Genomic DNA, 18,866 nt, shown 5'->3' with positions numbered 1-18,866 from the left:
AATCTTAGATTTTTTACTCCTTGTAGCCTCATCTTCCCAAATAGGCTTAATTCCTATTTGGTCCTTATTATTTCCTACTAATTTATAATTAAACTTTTACTCCTTATTCAATTTAGTCATTTTTACTAATTACTTTAAATTAAGCTAAATTCACCTAATTTAAACCTAATCAAACACATCGCTAAACTCATAAATATTTCTAGTAATTATTTCGAACTCGATTTACTAAGACGGAGGCCTGTTAATGTACTTTTCCGATGCCCGTGAATTTTGGGTCATTACACAAATGATGTCTCCAAATCCTCAACGCAAAAATAATGGCAGCTAGCTCTAAATCATGTGTCGGATAGTTCTTCTCATGTGGCTTTAAGCATCTAGAGGCATAAGCAATTACCTTCCTTCTGCATAAGTACACAACCAAGTCCATTCATGGACGCATCACATAAATCACAAACTCCTTACCTGGTTCTGGTTGTACTAAAACAGGAGCTTTAGTCAATAATGCTTTTAACTTGTCAAAACTCTGTTGACACTTCTCAGTCCATTCAAACTTGACATCCTTTCACAGCAATCTTGTCAGTGGGGTAGCTATCATGGAAAATCCCTCTACAAATCGTCTATAATATCCGGTAAGACCAAGAAAACTTCTAACTTCTGATACATTTCTAGGAGGCTTCCAATCAATAATGGCTGAAATCTTACTCGGATTGACCTTAATACCTTTACCTGAGACAATATGTCCAAAAAAACCAACTTCTCGTAACCAGAACTCACTTTGCTGAACTTGGCATATAACTGATTATCTTTCAGAATCTGTAAAACTATTCTCAAATGCTCTGCATGCTCAGTCTCATCATGAGAATAAATCAAGAAATCATCAATGAACACAACTACAAACTTATCCAAGTACAGTCTAAAAATTCGGTTCATTAAGTCCATGAAAATGACAGGAGCATTAGTCAAGCCAAATGGCATCACAAGGAACTCATAATGACCATACCTAGTCCGGAAAGCAGTCTTTAAAACATCTGACTCTTTAACTCGCAACTGATAGTATCCGGATCTCAAATCTATCTTGGAAAACACAGTAGCTCCCTTCAATTGATTAAACAGATCATCAATTCTAGGCAATGGATACTTGTTCTTTACTGTTACTTTGTTAAGTTGCCCATAATCTATGCACAATCTCATCGATTCGTCTTTCTTTTTCAAAAATAGCACTAGTGCACCCCATGGTGAACTACTGGGTCTTACAAAGCCTTTATCTGTTAATTCCTACAACTGAGCTTTCAATTCTTTCAATTCCAACGGAACCATTCTATAAGGAGCAATAGAAATGGGTGTGGTACCTGGAATCAACTCAATACCAAACTCAACTTCTCTAACAGGAGGCAAACCTGGTAGTTCTTCTGGAAACACATCGAGAAACTCACATACCACAGACACTAATTCAATTTTCAATTCTGGATCTTTAGTGTTTAACACAAAAGTAAGATAAGCTTCATACCCTTTTCTCAAACATTTCTGAGCAGGCATAACAAAAATTATGGGAAATAAACTATTTGACTCTTCTGAATTAACCCAAAGAATTTCACCATTTTCACACTTCAACTCAATGAATTTCTTTCCATAATTCACTATCACATCATGTGTAGTCAACCAATCCATACCAAGAATCACATCAAACTCATCAAATGGCAATAGCATGAGATCGGCCGGAAAACAGTAGCCTCTAATCATTAAAGGACAATTTCTACATACTTTATCTACTAATACATGCTTGCCTAATGGATTCGATACTTTAATCACAAATTCTGTAGATTCTATAGGCATACTTGTACTAGACATCAATTTCTTGCAAACATATGAATGAGTTGAACCCGGATCAATCAAAGCAATGACATTAATATTATATAGAGAAAATATACCCATAATCACATCGGGGAATGATGCCTCTTCGCATGCACGAATAGCATAAGTCTTTGCAGGGGTTCTAACATCTGGTCTCACAGCCGAATCTCTTGAGATACCTCTGTTACTTGCTCCTACTCCCGGTTGCCTCGGTGATCTGCCTTTAGTAGGAGCATTTTTGGATCTAGCACTCTGTGTTATCTCTCGATTAGCCACCTCTGGACATTCTCATACAAAATGATCTGGAGCACCGCATTTATAACAAACATTTTCGCCTGCCCGACAAGGACTATAATGAAGTCTACCACACCGTGAACACGCTGATCTACCCTGTCCAACATTACCTACACTCGCAGTCGAGGTGTTCAGAGCCTTCGAATCCTTAAATCTGCTGCCTCTATTCTGACTAGAATACCCGGTTGCGAAACTAGATCTGGTAGAAAACTCCTTTGGCCTTTTGGATGTAGCCTGGAATGACCTGCTCATCTGTCTCTTCTTTGTATCTTGTGTCTCTGTCTCAATTTTGCCTTTTGTTTTTAACAGCTCCTCTGCCTTACAGGCTCTCTCAACTAAAATAACAAACTCTTTTATTTCTAGGACACCCACTGACAGTCGGATATTATCATTTAACCCATCCTCAAACCTTTTACACATAATAGCCTCTGTGGACACACATTCTCGAGCATATTTACTAAGCCTAACAAATTCGTGCTCATAATCGGTCACTGTCATATTACTTTGTTTCAATTCCAGGAATTTCTTTCTCTTCTGGTCAATAAACCTCGTGATGTACTTTTACGAAATTCCTCTGAAAGAAATCCCAGCGACCCTCTCCTTTTGTACAAGCTGATACAAATGTCTTCCACCAGTAGTAGGCTGAGTCTCTAAGAAGTGATACTACACATTTCATACATTCCTCGGGTGTACAAGATAATTCGTCAAAGACTCGATAGTATTTTCTAACCAAAATTCGCTCTTTCGCATCATCATCTTTTGTTACTCGTAACTCTTACGCCCTTGTTTCTGATTCTATCAATGGTGGATTTTCTCTTATCACATGCACTGTGGATTTGGGGAGCTTGAGCTACATGGGTAGCCCGAGAATCATGAGGGGTGGAGGTCTAGCTGCGGATTAGTGCGAACGAACTCGGCAAACAAATCATTCAAAGCTTGGAAGAGAGCTTCTCGAGTCACTCCTCCCTGATTAACTGTTACTGGCCTATTCTCAGATGGCGGTGCCCCTTTCGCGGGAGCATGCGCATTACTTTCTACATCATCATCACCAGTTAGCTCGGGATCTATTACTAAAAAACAAAATATCTAAAAATCGTCAGGAGTCGTCACACTATCAAAATACAGGCATGGCATGTATAGCTAGACTTTTACTCACACTAACTGTTCCGAGAACCTACTAAACCTGCTCTGATACCAATAAATGTAACACCCCCACACCCGAAACCGTCACCGGAGTCAAGCTTGAGGTGTTACTAAACTTAACTTACCTTTTAAACATCTCTAAACCACTTATTTTAATTTTCGGAATAAACTATTTTTCTACATCATGGTTGCTTAAAAATTCATTCTTGAGTTTCAAAACTCGAAATTAAGATCCGTAAATATTTCTTGAAACTAGACTCATATATCTATCTACTAATTTTTTTCTAGAATTTTTGACTTAACCAATTAGTATAGTTTATTAGTTAAAGTTACCCCTGTTTCAGAATTCGACGGCACTAGCCTCTACTCACTACGAACCACTTTTCTCTCTATACAAAGATCATATGACTATATTATTTATTTCTATTAAAACTAGATTCAATAAGGATTCTAACCATATAAATTACACCACCTAATTATTTTTGTAAAATTTAGGGTGAATTTCTAAAGTTGAAACAGGGGATCCAGAAATCGCTCTGGCCCTATTTCACCAAAACTCAGATACCTTATAAAATACAAAACCTTTACCTGTTTTACTTATTCCATATGAAAATAGACACTACGAGCTTTAATTTCATATATTATTCACCATCAACCCATGTCTCTACAATTTCTTGTGATTTTTCAAAATCACGTTATTTCGATACTTGAATCTGTTTTAAGTTACTTTCACATTTTCTTAGTTTTCATGTGATAGTTACTACTTAATCATACATACTATTAAACATGTATTTCATCAGCCATTCTATTAGTTAATCACTAGCAAGTATTAACGCATCATTCATTGATCATATCATATCAAAAGAACCCAAGTTCCTATACATGCCATACACAAAGCGAAGCGTCTAACTATACCAATGTGATTTCTTCGATAGTGTGATCGGTTTAAGCGTTTCTTTCGATCCCGAGTGGCTTGATAAAAACTATAAGAAAAAGAAAATAAAGAGAGTAAGCACTAGGCTTAGTAAGCTTACAAGCAAATAAATTTCAACATTCAACATAATGAATAAATATAAATAATGTCACCTAGCTTCATAAACTTTCTTTACATTCTCATTTTCTACCTCCTTCTTTACTCATTTACCTTCTTTCTTACCTGACCTTTCACTATTCATAAATATAATCTACCTTCCCTTTTTGCTGATAATTCACTGTAATTTAACGTATACAATGACCCGTTGAATCACTCAGAATACTAAGGATACTAGGGTCGTTCCTGTCTATCAATATCCTACCAATGCCATGTCTTCGACATGGACTTACATGAATTATTCCTGTCTCCAATGCCATATATATGTATATATATATATATATCTAATATGGGCTTACATGGCTCATTCCTGTCTCCAAAGCCATATATCTGATATGGACTTACATGGCTCACTTCTGTCTTGTCCTGCCATGTCAACCCCAATATCCTAACATTCCTAAGGTTCAAACGGGGCTTCCTAATGCTTTTTCTCTGTCACTTCGCCTTTAATTCGACTTTAAATATTCAAAGAAAATAAGTATATAAATGCTGGAAATTGACAATAATAATGTAAAATAAAAGAATATTGCATTTATTTACTGTAAACTTACCTCGATACAAAATGTGACTAAACTTTACAATTTAGTCCTTTACTTTTTCTTTTCTCCGATCTACTCTCAAATTTCGTTCTTCTTGATTATGGAGCTTGAAAATTGAAGAAACCCTAGCTATGGAGAGAGCATAAATTCGGCAGAAAATAAAGAAGATGATAACAAATTTTGTGTTATTTTTCTCTTTTTAATTCATTTAATATCCAAATGACCAAATTGCCCCTCCTTATTAAACTTTAAAAAATTTCCTTCCATATCCTAATTTTTGTCCATGAACTTAAAATTGGTCAAATTGTTATTTAAACCCTCCTAATTAATATTTCAAAGCAATTTCATACTAAAAACTTCTAGAATGCAAGTTTTGCAAATTATTCGATTTAGTCCCTAACCTCAACTTAAGCACTTTATGCATAGAATTTCATCACGAAATTTTCACACAATCATGCAATCATATCATGAACCTCAAAATAATAATAAAATAAATTTTTCTACCTCGAATTTGTGGTTTTGCAACCACTGTTCCGTTTAGGCCTTATTTCGGGATGTTACATAATTGGGTGCACTTTTTTCATAAGGTTTCAATTGATTTTCTGATTTTTCATAGATGACTTTTTTTTGCCTTTTTAGCCCAATTAAAATTACATCAAAGTTTCCCTTTTAATCTCATCTTATCTTTTTGAGTTAATAAATATAGAGGTACCTAAACTTCATAATTCATACCTACTTGATATTTAAATTTTTTTTTGGACTTAACTGGTACCTAAACTTGAAAACTGTAAGTCAACTTGATGCTTTTTTTAGGTACCAACACCGTTAAAATAAACTAACATGGCATTATCGACCAATAGTATGGTGATATGTGGTAACCTTACATTTTAACTCATGGCAAAATAAAAAGATTATAATTTTTTAATAAAATTTAAATATTTTTTCTTTTTTAACTTTTTGTCATGTGCCAAAATGTAAGGATGCTACGTGTTACAATACTATTGGTCGTCAGAGCCATGTTAATGTATTTTAATGGTGTTAGTCAATACCTACGAAAATTACCAAGTTAGCTTACGATTTTCAAGTTTAAATCTTGATTAAGTAAAAACAATTAAGTACAAAATAAGTATAAATTGTCAAATTCAAATACTTCAATATATATATTTATATTAGCTCTATTTTTATTTTTATTTTAGTTTGCATTGTTATTAGAAACAAAATAAAGAATGAATGAATGAGATTCTTTAATTACCATTTCAAAATAAATGCAATGTTCTTTGGCGTTTACGCATGGGATTTTGAATGGTTACATCTATTAATAATTTCTCTTCTATCGTTTAATAAGAGAAAATTACACTTCAACATAATTAAATTCATATTCTCTTACATAAATAAGAGTATAAATACCAATCAAAAGTTAAATAAACTAAATTAAAAATATCTAACAAAAAGTAAAACATGAAATTATACCATTTAATCAAATGGGACCAAAGTCATTATTTTGCCTCGTCGGTTTCGCCCTTAACTATAGTCACATTGTAACGCCCCCTTTAACCGAGACCTTCACCGGAGTCGAGCACGAGGCATTACTAAACTTATTTGAGCACTTAAACAAATTCAAACAATTTATATCACACTTTCCAGACAAGCTATCCAACTGCGTTACAGATGAAAAAAAATCATATCTCAAGTTACAAAACTCGAAATCCAAATCCGTAAATTTTCCCCAAATCTAGGCTCATATATCTACTTAATAATTTTTTTCTAGAATTTTTGGTTGGGCCAATTAGTACAGTTTATTAGTTGAAGTCTCCCCTATTTCAGGGTTCAGCTGCTCTGACCCCTGTTCACTACGAACCAAATTTCTCCATGTACAGAATTCAAATAACCAAGACGTTTATTTCTATTAAAAATAGACTCAATAAGGAATCCATACATATATAGTATGACTCCTAATTAATTGTTTACAATTTTTAATGATTTTTACAAATCAAAACAGGGGAGTTCAAAATCACTCTGGCCTTGTCTCACAAAAATTCAAATATCTCCTGATATGAAAGCCTTTTGCTTACACCGTTTCTTCTATGTGAAACTAGATTCAATAAGATTTAATTTCATATTTTATTCAACCTCTAATTAGATTTTCATGATTTATGGTAAATTTTCAAACTCAAACTACTACTACTAACCAAAAACTGTTTTAGTACAAAATGTTGTTAACTAGTTTATAACATCTTTACTTCATTTCATTTAAACTCTATACATGCCATATAAATCTTCAAACATAAAACAAAAGCTACCGGAATTGATCTGGATAGTGTGCTTTGTTGTGTTGATCCGATCTACCCACTTCACTTCAAGTCAATCTACATAAAAATATTAAACACACACAAGTAAGCTTATTGAAGCTTAGTAAGTTCATAGGTTAAAAGTAATGCTTACCAAACATAATATTTCCAAACAATACCAAAACATTTACTAAAGTTTCCTGCGATTCACAACCATTGTTATAATAATTCACATAGTTGAGCTCAACAGTAACAACTACTCAATCTCTTTCATTTGGATCACTTCTCTTTTATTTCTTATAATCAAATTAGGAAACGACTTACGAAATTGAGTACGTCGTTGCTCAATGCCACGATTCACAACTCAGTATGGTTTTCCTCATTGAAATACCATACCTACATTTTTCAACTCGGTATGGGAAATGCCATACCTACATTTTTTAACTCAGTATGTGTAACATTCCGAAATAGGGCCTAAACGGAACAGTGGTTGCGAAACCACAAATTTAGGGTAAAATATATATATATATATATATATATATATTTTATTATTTTGAGGTTCATGGTATGATTACATGATTGTGTGAAAATTTCATGATAAAATTCTATGCATAAAGTGCTTAAATTGAGGTTAGGGACTAAATCGAATAATTTGCAAAACTTGCATTCTAGAAGTTTTTAGTATGAAATTATTTTGGAATATTAATTAGGAGATCTTAAATGGTAATTTGACCAATTTTAAGTTCATGGACAAAATTAGGACATGGAAGGAATTTTTGAAAGTTTAGTAAGGAGGGGCATTTTGGTCATTTGGTTATTAACATTAATAAAAAGGTGAAAAAGATGATAAAATTGTATCATCTTCTTCAAGTTACCAGCAGAACCTTACCTCTCTCCATATCTGGGGTTTATTCAACTTTCAAGCTTCATAGTAAGTGATTCCAAGCCCCGTTTTTAATGATCTTTACGTTTTTGAAGTCCCGGTAGCTCGATAAAGCTTATGCTAGCAATAATTTAAGTTAGGAATCAAATTTGGAAAAATACCCATAGGTGAAATTTGTGTATTTTGATGTTTTATGATGGAATATGAGGTTTTAAATTATGTTAGACAACTTGTGCTACTTGGTTTTAAGTGAAAGCAGTAAAATGCTTAATCGGTAAAAATACCTAATAGTCATAAGTACATGTTAGTGTGTGAATTTGATGTTGCCATAGAAGGAAAAATGATCAGCATGTCATAAAACATAAGAAAATAGGATGAAGTTTAATTTACGAGCCTTGGGGCAAAAGTGCAAATATGTGAAAGTTTAGGGGCAAAATGTAATTTTGCCAAAGTTTGAGTAAAGGGTTGTTTTGATAAATGTTGATATTAAATAAGCTAAATTTGCTATTATAGATCAAGAAGAGCGAAATTGAGAGTAGATCGGGAAAAGAAAAAGTAAAGGACTAAATTGTAAAGTTTAGTCACATTTTGTATCGAGGTAAGTTTACAGTAAATAAATGCAATATTCTTTTATTTTACATTATTATTGTCAATTTCAGCATTTATATATTTATGTTATGAAAATATTTAAAGTCGAATTTAAGGTGAAGTGATGAGAGGAAAAGTGTTAGAAAGCCGGTTGAACCCTAGGAATGTTAGGATATTAGGGTTGACAGATGAGCGAAATGAGCCATGTAAGTCCATATTAGAAATATGGCTTTGGAGACAGGATTGAGCCATGTAAGTCCATATTATATATGGCATTGGAGCAGGAATAATTCATGTAAGTCCATGTCAAAGACATGGCATTGGCGAGATATTGATAGACAGAAGCGACCCTAGTATCCTTAGTATTCCGAGTGGTTCAACGGGTCAGGATACGAGTTAAATTACAGTGAATTAACAGCAAAGGAAAAGTAGATTATACTTATGAAAAAGGAAAGGTCAGGTAAGAAAGAAGGTAAGGGAATAAAGAAGAAGATAGAAATTGAGAAGTAAAGAAATTTATGATGTTAGATGATATTATGCATAATTATCCATTATGTTGAATGTTGTGATTTATTTGCTTGTAAGCTTACTAAGCCTAGTGCTTAATCTCTTTATTTTCTTCTTCTTATAGTACTTATCTAGCCACTCGGGGATCGAAGGAAACGTCGGAGGCCGATCACACTATCAAAGAAATAACTCGGTATAATTAGGCGTTTTGTTTTGTGTATGGCATGTATAGAAACTTAGCCACTTTTGGTATAATATGAACAATGAATGATGTGTAAATACTTGCTAGTGATTAGTTAATAAAAATGGCCGATGATATGCATGTTTATTAATATGTATGATTGAATGGTGATTATCACATGAAAATTATGAAAATGTGAAAGTAACCTAAAACAGATTCAAGTAACAGCAATGACGTAACTTTGAAAAATCACTAAAATTTTATAAACATAGTTTGAAGATGAATAATATATGAAATTAAAGCTTATTATGTCTATTTTCTTATGGAATAAGAAAAATAGGTAAAGGTATTATATTTCATGATATATCTGAGTTTTAGTGAAACAGGGTCAGAGCAATTTCTGGAACCCTGTTTCAACTTTGGAAATTCACCATAAATTGTACAAAACTAATTAGAAGGTATAATTTATATGGTTATAATCCTTGTTGAGTCTAGTTTTAAGAGAAACAAACGGCTTAGTGATATGAATTTTGTACAGGAAGAAACATGGTTCGTAGTAACAAGAGGTTAGTGCAGTCGAGTTTTGAAACAGGGAAACTTTAACTAATAAACTGTACTAATTGGCCAAGTCAAAATCTATGAAAAAATTAGTAGATAGATATATGAGTCTAGTTTCAGGAAAATTTACGGATCTTAATTTCGAGTTTCGAACTCAAGATATGAATTTTAGGCGACTACTGACGCAGAATGGCAGCACATTCCGAAATGCTTAAATAAACAATTTAAACCTATTTAAGGGATAGAATAAGTTTAGTAATGCCTCGTGCTCGATTCTCGAAGCAGTCTCGGTAAGGAGTGTTACGGTATGGATTTGATAATACCATACCTACATTTCACATTTCGATATGGATAATACCATACCTACATTTCACAACTCAGTATGGATGATACCATACCTACATTTCACACTTTTCCATGGAACAACCATGGTCTTATCCAATCAATTCATCACACGTCACGATCTGAGCGTACTCAATCCTGCGTTCTTCCTAATTTGCATTTCCACATTTATTCTTTCATTAACAAAATCTACACAATCCCACAACAAATTAGTATATAATAACACATTATAAACTTCAATCATTCATAAATAAACATCTAATTCCAACCATATGAACTTACAGACTAATTTGTAGAAGATATTAAAATTTAGGGACTATTCGCAACTTTTTCTTTTCCTCGTTCTTCTTTGGATTCTTGATCTATAATATAAAATATTTCTACTCATTAGCATTTATTTGATTTCTATTTCACTTCACAATTTATGCTGTTCAAATCTCGAAATTGCACTTTTACCCCAAAATTTACTGTTTTCACAATTTAGTCCTGCTCAATTCACCCATCAATTGAACTAATTTTCTCAATTAACACTTTATTTTATCATTATAAACTATTTCAAAACCTTTTATATTCTGAATTTCAACAGCAACCTTCAATTCACAACTTTTTCACAATTAGGTCCTACATATCATTTCATATCAAAATCACTTAATAAAACCACCTTAATATGAAATTAGAACTTAAATTTCATAATAATTCATCATAAAATTCCCTTATCCATCCAGGGTAACTTCCAATTTCACCCATAAAATCAAAAACTAATGAATTCTACGTGGACCTAATTGTAAAAGTCATAAAAACATAAAATTATCAAGAAAAGTAAGAATTAAACTCACATGATGTAAAAATATGAAAACCAGCTTTCTCCAGACCTTCTATGGCGTTTTGGCTGAGAAAATATGAAGAAATATCTAGATTTTTCAATTACATCATTATTTAACTATTAACTTTTATCTATTTCCAATTTTGCCCCTTGTTCACATTGTTTTATTGCTTATTTCATACCCAAACCGTCCAGCCATTAACCTTTGGGTCTAATTGCTCTTTAAATCCATCTTTTTAAATACTTAAGCTATTTACTCACAATTTAACAAATTTTGTGCTATTTTCAATTTAGTCCTTTTTAATTAATTAGCCATCCAAACGTTAAAATTTTCTAACGAAACTTTAATACTAACTCAATGACACTCCATAAATATTTATACAAATATTTATAGCTCGATTTTCAACTTTGAGGTCTCGATACCTCATTTTTGACCCGTTGACCTAATAAATTCTTTTAATTCACTAATTTCACCATTTCACAAATTCTTCTAAATTCTTACTTGACTCATAAATATTAAATTACTATCTTGTTCAATCTTATTTGTCGAATTTAGTGATCTCAAATCACCATTTCCGACACCTTGAAAATTAGTAGTTACAACTCTCCCCCTTTAAAAATTTCGTCCTCGAAATTTGTTACTGAAAATAGATTTGAATCTGTGATCTCATTGACTCCTCTGTTTCCCAGGTTGCCTCCTCTATACCATGTCGATGCCATAATACTTTAACCAATGGTACTCTTTTGTTCGCAATTCCTTAACTTCACGAGCCAAAATCTTCTTGGTTCTTCCGAATAAGTCATATCTGGTTGAAGCTCAATTTCAGTATGGGAATTACGTGTGAAGGATCGACCTATCTTGCCTTAGCATAGACACATGAAACACATTATGAATCTTCTCAAGTTAGAAGGTAAAGCCAAACGATAAGCCACAGGACTAACCCTTTCCACAATTTCATATGGCCCTATGAATCTCGGACTTAATTTTCCTTTTTACCAAATCGTAACACCCTTTTCCATGGTGAAACTTTTAAAAATACTCGATCACCCACTGCATATTCTATGTCTCTTCGTTTTAAATCCGCATATGACTTCGACGATCAAGCGACTTTTAAGCTATCTCGAATAATCCGGACTTTCTCTTGATTTTTGAATCAAATCAACCCCAACTATTTTGATTCACTCAATTCAGACCAACACAATGGAGTCTTGCATTTTCTACCATAAAGAGCCTCAAATGGTGTCATTTTATACTAGGCTGATAGCTATTGTTGTAAGCAAACTCAATAGCGGTAAATACCTTTCCCAACTGTCACCAAACTTGAGTATACAACATCTTAACATATCTTCTAAAATTTGAATCACTCGCTCTGATTGTCTATCTGTTTGAGGATGAAATCTTTGTACTAAAATTCAATCTGGTGCCTAAAGCTTCTTGCAATTTATTCCAAAATCTTGAAGTAAACCTCGGATCCGATGCGAAATGATAGATATTGGAACTCCATGTAGTCTCACAATCTCGACACATACAATTACGCTAACTTATTAAGTGAAAAATGCATTACATTTGGAATAAAGTGTCTTGACTTTGTCAATCTATCAACAATCACCCATATCGAATCTTTCTTTCTTGGAGTCACGAGCAATCGACACAAAATCCATTGAAATATGCTCCTACTTCCATTCAGGAATCATAATGGGTTGTAATAAACCCGTTGGCACTTGATGCTCTGCTTTAACTTGTCGGCAAATCAAACATTTTGCAATAAATTCGAAATTTCTCTTTTCATACCAGCCACCAATATGTCTTTTGAGATCACCATACATTTTTGTACTACCGGATGAATAGAATACATACTATTATATGCTACTGAAAGAATATCATTTTTAAATCGAATTATTTGGAACACAAATCCTATTATGATAGCGCAATATACCTTCATCATCAATCTTGAACTCGAATCTAAATTATCCCGAACCATTTGCCGTTTTAGCACCAATTTTGGATCTTCATTCTGCAGCTTCTGAATTTGTTGAAGAAACATTGGTTTTACCTTCAATTCTACTAATACAACACCTTCTTCATTAAGAGCCAAATGAGCATTCATTGCCCAAAGTCCAAACAAGGATGACTTTCGACTCAGTGCATCAGCAACTACATTAGCTTTCCCTGGATGATAGTCAATAACCAAATCGTAGTCTTTCAAAGAACTCTAACCACCGTCTCATCTTAAGTTCGGTTCTTACGAGTCATTAAGTATTTCAAACTTTTGTGATCCGTATACATATAACACTTCTCACCATATAAATAGTGTCTCCAAATTTTTAAGGCAAAAACAATTGCACTAACTCAAGATCATGTGTAGGGTAATTCTTTTCATGTGGTTTTAATTGCCGTGAAGCATAAGCCACCACCTTTCCATTGCATTAACACACAACCCAAACCACTTAAAGATGCATCACTGTACACAACATACGGTATACCTGATTCTGGTTGAGTTAAGACTGGAGCTTCTATTAACATTTTCTTTAACTGATCAAAGCTCTGCTGACATTCATCAGACCACATAAACTCAATATTCTTCGTAATAAGCGAGTCATTGGTGAAGCAATCATGGAAAAATTCTTTACAAAAGCGGCGATAGTATCCTGCTAATCCCGAAAACTTCGCACTTCGATTTACATTCTTGGTGTTTTCCAATTCACCACCGCCGAAACTTTACTTGGATCCACGAATTCCTTGGTGATATAATATGACCCGAAATCCAACCTCATGAAGCCAAAACTCACATTTACTAAATTTCGCATATAAGCGCTTTTCTCTCAAAGTCGTAGTACAATTCTCAAGTGCTGTGCATGTTCGGATTCTGTCTTTGAATAGACAATATGTCATCAATAAATACCACCATAAATCTATCCAAATAAGACTGAAAAATTCGATTCATTAAATCTATAAATGCAGCAGGGGCATTCGTTAAACCAAAAGGCATTACAAAAATTCGTAGTGACCATACCGAGTTCAAAAGCGATCTTTGGCACATCACACTCTTTAACCTTCGGTGATAATACCCAGATCTAAGGTCTATTTTTGAGAACACTGCAGCACCTTTCAGTTGATCAAACAAATCATCGATACGAGGTAATGGATATTTATTTTAATTGTTACCTTATTCAAGCGCTCGTAATCAATACACAATCGCAACGAACCATCTTTCTTTTTCACAAATAAGACAAAGCGCCCCAAGGTGATGTACTCGATCCGATGAACCCTTTATCCAATAACTCTTGCAATCTGTGTCTTCAACTCTTTTAACTCATTTGGTGCCATTCTATACGGTTTTATTGATATTGAGTGCATGCAGGAATTACATCAATTGTGAATTCAACCTCACGATCCGGGGTAAACCGGGTAATTCCTCGAAACACATCGATAAACTCATTAACAACGACAATTGTTCCATCTTCAATTCGAACCCGAGTATCAAGAATATAAGCTAAAATGCTTCATTACCTTTCCGAATCAATTTTCGAGTATGCAGTGAAATAATTCGACATTATTCTTTTTATCCCCAAACTCAGCTGAAACTATTTCCCCTGTCTGACATTTTAAATCAATCCGTTTTTCTCTACAATTCACTATGGCATCGTGTTCAATCAACCAATCCATTCCAAGAATAACATCAAATTCTCGGAAAGGTAACAACATTAAATCGTGAGAGAATTCACGCCTTGTATTTTCGGTGGACAATTCGACATATTAAATTAACCAACACACTTTGCCCTAGTGAATTAGTGACTTGCAATTCAAGGTCGATGGACTCAGCAGGTCATTTTCTTTTTCGACACTAATGCGGTGCAAATATATGAATGTGTAGATCCGGGATCAATTAAAGCATACAGAATCATCAAAAGATAGAAATTACCACTATCACATACGGAGCAAAAGCTTCTTCCCTTGCGGATAGCATATGTACGTCAGGTACTCTTGTCTCGATCGATCTGCAGTATCTCTCGTTCCCGAATGAACAGTCCAAAGAGACTACTTTGACCGAACGTTTTCCTTTCTGAGGAGTATTTGCTTGCTTCTCCCCTTGTTCTCTATCTTCTTTTAATAATTGAGGACAGTCCCGAATAAAATGATCAGTTCCACCACATTTATAGCAAGCTCCGGCTCTTCCCCAACACTCACCAATATGAAATCTACCACAATTTTTACATCTAAGTCTCGGAATATTTTGCACACTACTAACACTAGCTGCTGGTTTCTTAGTTACTCCGACATCTTGTTGAGTCGTTTTACTTTTATTCGATCGTTCTGGGATTGTAATAGGTCGACCAGAATCATCTCTGAACTTTTTGGCCGGAAAAGTCGAAGTTGGTCTAGAGAAACTTCTTTTGTATACCTCTTTACCTCTTCTTTCTCTTTGCATCTTTCTGTTATACACTTCTTCTATCTTTTGAGCTCGATCAGACAGAATCACAAATTCTCGAATCTCTGTACCTCCAATCATCATTCGATTTCATCATTAAGCCCTTCTTCAAATCTAATGCACATTTCTTCCTCTGTCAATTTACAACATCCCGAGCATATCTATTGAGATACACAAATTCTCTTTCATATTAAGCCCTTTGTTTTATTCCCTTTTGAAGATCAAGAAATTCTCTTCTTCTTATCTAAATATCTCTTTCCCACATACTTCTTCTTAAATTCGTTTTGGAAGAATTCCCTGTAAGTTTATCTGCGGTACCACTTCCTCAATGGTTTCCCACCAATTATACGCTTCTTCTTTCAATAGCGAAGCGCACATCCCAAATAGTCCTCCGGAGAACACATCATCTGTTTAAAACTCTCCAAACTCTTTAACCAATACTCGCTTTAACTTAGGATCATCGTCCGATCTCCTCGAAATTCTTCACTCCAAACTTTCGAGTTTTTCAATTGGTTTTCTTTTGCTAGATTCATCTATTAAAGAAGGAGCAACCGGGGTTATGGCGGTGGTACAGAGGGGAGGAGGAGGTTGTTGTGCTGAATTCTTCCTTGTATTGTTTCATGATACCACCGATTCATTAATCCAGTAAATCATATTTTTAAGTTCTTCCTCTCTCATCAAAGAAATCGGGACATTACCACTTGTTCCCCGCTCGAAGTCGTATTCTACTATTAACTTCCTCTTCCTGACTAGCACCATCGGGTCTATCAGACATCTTTACAATCTATAACAAAAATTAGTAATTAGATCGGATCATTCACATCACACTATCACAGATTTATATGGCATGTATTTTTAAACACTTTACACATCAAATTCGTTCCGAGAATCGACTAAACCAAAGCTCTGATACCAATAAATGTAACGCCCCCTTTACCCGAGACCGTCGCCGGAGTCGAGCACGAGGCATTACTAAACTTATTTGAGCACTTAAACAAATTCAAACAATTTATATCACATTTTCCGGATAAGCTATCCAAGCTGCGTTACAGATGAAAAAAATCATATCCCAAGTTACAAAACTCAAAATCCAAATCCGTAAATTTTCCCCAAATCTAGGCTCATATATCTACTTACTAATTTTTCTAGAATTTTGGTTGGGCCAATTAGTACAGTTTATTAGTTGAAGTCTCCCTTGTTTGAGGTTCATTACTCGACCCTGTTCACTACGAACCAAATTTCTCCGTGTACAGAATTCAAATAACTAAGACATTTATTTCTATTAAAATAGACTCAATAAGGAATCCATACATATATAGTATGACTCCTAATTAATTGTTTACAATTTTAATGATTTTACAAATCGAGCAGGGAGTTCAAAATCACTCGGCCTTGTCTCACAAAAATTCAAATATCTCTGATATGAAAGCCTTTTGCTTACACCGTTTCTTCTATGTGAAACTAGATTCAATAAGATTTAATTTCATATTTTATTCAACCTCTAATTAGATTTTCATGATTTATGGTAAATTTTCAAACTCAAATTACTACTACTAACCAAAAAGCTGTTTTAGTACAAAATGTTGTTAACTAGTTTATAACATCTTTACTTCATTTCATTTAAACTCTATACATGCCATATAAATCTTCAAACATAAAACAAAAGCTACCGAATTGATCTGGATAGTGTGCTTTGTTGTGTTGATCCGATCTACCCACTTCACTTCAAGTCACATAAAATATTAAACACACACAAGTAAGCTTATTGAAGCTTAGTAAGTTCATAGGTTAAAAGTAATGCTTACCAAACATAATATTTCCAAACAATACCAAAAATTTACTAAAGTTTCCTGCGATTCACAACCATTGTTATAATAATTCACATAGTTGAGCTCAACAATAACAACTACTCAATCTCTTTCATTTGGATCACTTCTCTTTTATTTCTTATAATCAAATTAGGAAGCGGCTTACGAAATTGAGTACGTCGTTGCTCAATGCCACGATTCACAACTCAGTATGGTTTTCCTCATTGAAATACCATACCTACATTTTCAACTCGGTATGGGAAATGCCATACCTACATTTTTAACTCAAGTATGGATTTGATAATACCATACCTACATTTCACATTTCGATATGGATAATACCATACCTACATTTCACAACTCAGTATGGATGATACCATACCTACATTTCACACTTTTCCATGGAACAACCATGGTCTTATCCAATCAATTCATCACACGTCACGATCTGAACATTACTCAATCCTGCGTTTTCCTAATTTGCATTTCCACATTTATTCTTTCATTAACAAAATCTACACAATCCCACAACAAATTCGTATATAATAACACATTATAAACTTCAATCATTCACAAATAAACATCTAATTCCAACCATATGAACTTACCTGGCTAATTTGTAGAAGATATTGAAATTTAGGGACTATTCCGCAACTTTTTCTTTTCCTCGTTCTTCTTTGGATTCTTGATCTATAATATAAAATATTTCTACTCATTAGCATTTATTTGATTTCTATTTCACTTCATAATTTATGCTGTTCAAATTTCGAAATTGCACTTTTACCCCAAAATTTGAGTTTTCACAATTTAGTCCTGCTCAATTCACCCATCAATTGAACTAATTTTCTCAATTAACACTTTATTTTATCATTATAAACTATTTCAAAACCTTTTATATTCTAAATTTCAACAGCAACCTTCAATTCACAACTTTTTCACAATTAGGTCCTACATATCATTTCCTATCAAAATCACTTAATAAAACCACCTTAATATGAAATTAGAACTTAAATTTCATAATAATTCATCATAAAATTCCTTATCCATCCAGGGTAACTTCCAATTTCACCCATAAAATCAAAAACTAATGAATTCTACGTGGACCTAATTGTAAAAGTCATAAAAACATAAAAATTATCAAGAAAAAGCAAGAATTAAACTCACATGATGTAAAAATATGAAAAATCAGCTTTCTCCAGACCTTCTATGGCGTTTTGGCTGAGAAAATATGAAGAAATAGCTAGATTTTTCAATTACATCATTATTTAACTATTAACTTTTATCTATTTCCAATTTTGCCCTTGTTCACATTGTTTTCTTGCTTATTTCATACCCAAACCGTCCAGCCATTAACCTTTGGGTCTAATTGCTCTTTAAATCCATCTTTTTAAATACTTAAGCTATTTACTCACAATTTAACAAATTTTGTGCTATTTTCAATTTAGTCCTTTTTAATTAATTAGCCATCCAAACGTTAAAATTTTCTAACTGAAACTTTAATACTAACTCAATGACACTCCATAAATATTTATAAAAATATT

The 18,866-nt window shown here is 33.5% G+C and overlaps 1 long non-coding RNA gene across 1 annotated transcript in view; it reads right to left on the bottom strand.

Moving 5' to 3' along the window:
• Positions 1–18,566, bottom strand: part of LOC128284135 (uncharacterized) — a 46,269-nt gene extending 27,703 nt beyond the window's left edge. The window contains exon 1 of the long non-coding RNA XR_008274463.1: positions 18,490–18,566. This is a non-coding gene — a long non-coding RNA (uncharacterized LOC128284135). The remainder of the gene's footprint in view (positions 1–18,489) is intronic.
• Positions 18,567–18,866: the final 300 nt, after the last annotated feature.

This window comes from Gossypium arboreum, chromosome 11 (genome assembly GCF_025698485.1).
Source record: "Gossypium arboreum isolate Shixiya-1 chromosome 11, ASM2569848v2, whole genome shotgun sequence".
Lineage (NCBI taxonomy): Eukaryota > Viridiplantae > Streptophyta > Magnoliopsida > Malvales > Malvaceae > Gossypium > Gossypium arboreum.
Note: the sequence above shows the minus strand (reverse complement) of the source record. Positions and strands in the feature narration are given on the sequence as shown.